This window comes from Lagenorhynchus albirostris, chromosome 8 (genome assembly GCF_949774975.1).
Source record: "Lagenorhynchus albirostris chromosome 8, mLagAlb1.1, whole genome shotgun sequence".
In the NCBI taxonomy this organism is placed as follows: Eukaryota; Metazoa; Chordata; class Mammalia; order Artiodactyla; family Delphinidae; genus Lagenorhynchus; species Lagenorhynchus albirostris.
In genome coordinates, this window is record NC_083102.1 from 6,784,479 (window position 1) to 6,788,282 (window position 3,804).

The following is a 3,804-nucleotide window of genomic DNA, read 5'->3' on the forward strand; positions in this document are numbered from 1 at the left end:
TCAGCACGGGGGGCGTGATTTGGCCGCCGGCCACTCGGAGGGGCGGGGCGGGGTCACTTAGTAGGGGATAGAACTTTATAATTACATTTTGGATACTGTGGTTCTATTTGATAATAATAGAGTAATTTTTAAAAGACGAGCGTTTCCTGTTTGCCGTTTTTGTTTGGTTTTGAAGGGGCGGGTTTGAGAAGGTGGCCGAGGTACATGGGCCTAGTGTCAGTGGACAGGTTCTGTTGAGTCCTTTTTCTGTGCTCATCCCCCGTGTTGGGTGGTGAAGGGGGCGCAGATCCCGCCGTTATAAAGCCGAAAAGGAGAGGCAGGCCTGAGCAGCCTCACAGGTGAATGAGCCCACGGGAGGGTGGAGCTCCCGGCGCAGATCCTCCCTGCGCCCTGGTGTCGGGAGGACAGTGGGGTTCAGGAGGGAGGAGGGAGAGTGAAAGGTTTGGAAGGCTCTGGGAAGACCGGCAGCAGAAGCTGGGTGCCTCCCGCAGGCCCAGGAAGCCCTCCTGCCTGGCTTGAAAAGCAGCTGGTGGAGGGGTGGCGTGCCCGCCGTGTAGGGAGGCGTAGGGAAGAGGTGCGGAGGCACCTGGTGCCAATCTTTGGGAAAGGCACCAGTCAGAACACTTTTTATTTGCATGTTGCACCCAATTACTCTCCTTCGACTTGTTAACTGCATCGGTGCACCCTCATTTTGCTAGGTATTCATTCGTTTCCAATCACCCTCCAGTGGGGCACAGAAAAAGAAACTGTGGGCAAATTATGTTGCCCACAGAGCGATCTGCTCTTGTTGTCCTGGGCTTGACAGTGACCCAGAGAGAATTCAGGCAGTTCATGGAGGCTAGCGGAGTGCCCGGCTCAGCCATGTGAACTGGGGAGGCCAGACTTCTAACTGACGGCAGAGCACCTGAGAGCCAAGAGCTGCTGAAGGTAGTGAGTCTGGGGGCGGAGAGGGGAGGACAGATATTTAAAGGGGGTTAGGAATTCAGAGGGCACAGTTGCTACATTACTGACTTTGAAGGGGCTGTTGAGGTAGGTCATCAACGCCCTCCTTTATAAAGATGCATGAAGTCAGGCACAGAGGGGAAGCGATAGCCCAAGATCTCCTATTGGAAAGGATGTGATTTGTTGGTTTACACTGAAATTTTCTAAAAGGAAAATTTTCTAAAAGGTTTACGCTGAAATTTTCTAAAAGGCCTCAGGGCCGGCAGCCAGAGGGAGGGTTAGAGGGCCGGGCTGATGTGAAGGGCTGGAGAGGAGGCCATTCTGGGTCCTGACCTGTGGAACCGGCTGGAGAGTAGATTCGGATCTAGGAGCAAGTCGGTAGGTTTGCCTATAGGAAACACCTAAGTGCCAAGCGCGTGATAAATGCACTGCCGACCGCGGGAGGACACGGCATAGACACAGCGTAGCTTCTGTGCAGAGGTGGGATCCGAGCTGGAGGATTTCACAGATGAGAGGAATGGGGAAGGCCTTCCAGCTGTGGGTATTCTCGAAGGCGGAAGTGTGGAAAGTGGGCCCAACTGAATCAGGGATCAGTGACTGATTAAACCCACTGAGCTGGAGAAAGGGCTTGTGGAGAGAAAACAAGCTGGCTGGGAGTAGACGTGGGTGCAGGGGAGTCTCGGATCTGAGACTGGAGAGTGTGGAGTTTGAATCTGATCATGTAGGAGATGCCATTGCCGATCGTTGAGCAGGAGAGAGACGGGTGCAAGTGGGTATCAGGAGGCTGCAGCCAATGGGGATGGGGACAGTCTATAGTCAGACGTATGGGGGGAACTAGCCGTGGTCGGTGGACGGGTCCGAGGACGATGCATCTGGTGCTGGAGGTTGGACGCGTGACAGAGGAAATGGCTCTTTTGAAGGCCAGGATGTGTGAAGCCTCGAAGAGATGTGAGCAGAGGTATTTTGGAGATACTTGGTGGAAGGCCACAGCTGCTCAAACTCTTTACTAGTCCTGGAATTTGAGAACCAGAGAGTGCTGGGGGCGATCAGACCTGAGTGGGAGACCGTGGCAGTTTCTGGTGAAATCCAAGGCGGAAACTCAGAGAGTAACTTCCTTTGGCACCAGGGCGTCCTCAGAGAACTGTGGGGTCTGTGGGAACCGTGCCCGTGAGCCTTTCTTTTCCTAGGAAATCTGGTTTATAAAGGATTCAATATAGTCAAAGACTGGTACGTCTTATGGGCTGTCAGGGGTCCTCTGTGCCCCGACCTCCCTTGGCTTGAACCCCCTTCATGCCCTTTCCTTTCGCGGCCCAGCTCCCTGGGCTCCAAGTCATCTCTCCCTTTTCCCGACTCCCGAACACCATCGTGATTCTCGCTCTCCATCTGCCGTAATCTCTGCCAGTGGTCACGGACGAACATCAAACGGGGGCTCACTACAGTATAGACGGACCCTGGAGTCGAACAGATGTGGATTTAAACATGATGGTCGTGTGGCCTCGAACAAGCTAATTAACAGACCGTGTCCTCATTCGTTACCTGGGGACAATAAGCCATTGTTCTGAGGCTTAATAACAATGCAGTAAATATGTAGCAAAGACTTGGGCACATCCTAAGGTCTGAGTAAAAGTTTGCTAGTTTCAGGTTAGCTTATGGCTAATGACAGCTTAACTTGGTAAAAGCAGAAGTTCGGGCAGGTCGTGGGGCCAGTGTTGTGTCCCCAAAGAATGATGCTCTGAGAAGGCAACTTCCCCACCAGCCAGAGGCAGATTACTTTGGTGTGAGGACGTTCAAGTCAAATCACGCAGACAACTACCCCTTGGTCTTGAAGTCGGAGCAGACAGGGGTTAAAACTCACGTCTCAGCCACATGCCAGCATCTGCAGTGGGTAGTACCCGCCTTCCTGGTCATCCCGTACCCTCACGGCGCTTTCCCCGGGGGCCCTTAATTGGAAAGCCAGACTTTCAAACTCCTGAACTGTCAGTTGCCATTGGCCCCACGGAGTCGTGCGCCAAAGAGAGTCACTGCCACTCACTGAAGGCTTCTTACTTTTGAAGGCTTTACGGACCTTCGCAGGCTTCACAGCTCGGATGTGTGCACCGCACGCTCATTTCATAGGTGAAGCGCTTGAGGCCCAGAGAGGGTAAGTTGGCCCAGAGTCACACAGCAACCACACTGCGGAGCCGAGATCTGAAGTCGTCTTGACTCCAAAGCCCATGTGTTTGGCCACATAACCAAATAACCCAAATGGTTACTGACAAAAGAGAAGTCAGAGCCTCTTTCAAATTATTCCATTTTACCCTCCGATTTTAAAAATTAAGACACAATTAGGGGAACCAATATACCGAGCAGAACATGCTCTGTGCCATACATTTGCCAAAATCGTGAACATAGTAAAACAGAATTTTAGAGGCCTTGGCCGTAGCGTCGTGGAGCCCGTGTTTGCAGCTGGAGAAAAGAAGACGGGGAGGAGCGCGTGGTCGGTGCCAGGCTCGCTCACCCGCGCAGGGGCAGCGAAGGGAGTGAGCCGTGGGGCTGGCATCTCAGCCAGGCGTGGGGCTGGCCTACAGACGCCCGTATCTATTAGGCATCCCTCGTGGGCAAAGCGTTGTACTGGGCTCCATGGAGAAACACAAAAGGATTAGGAAACCCTCCACTGCCTTGACAGCACTTAAAATCCGGTGGAGACTGCGGCCTAATTCTCCAGACTGAAACTTTGGGGTCTGGAAAGCGACGGAGACCTTCAGGCCACTGTCTGGGCAGGAAGAGCCATCACGCCACCATCTCTTCTCTGACCCTCCTTTCAGACAGGGTAGCTTTAGCCAGGTGTCTGTGGGGACCTTTCCTGAGGCCATGTTGTGGCAG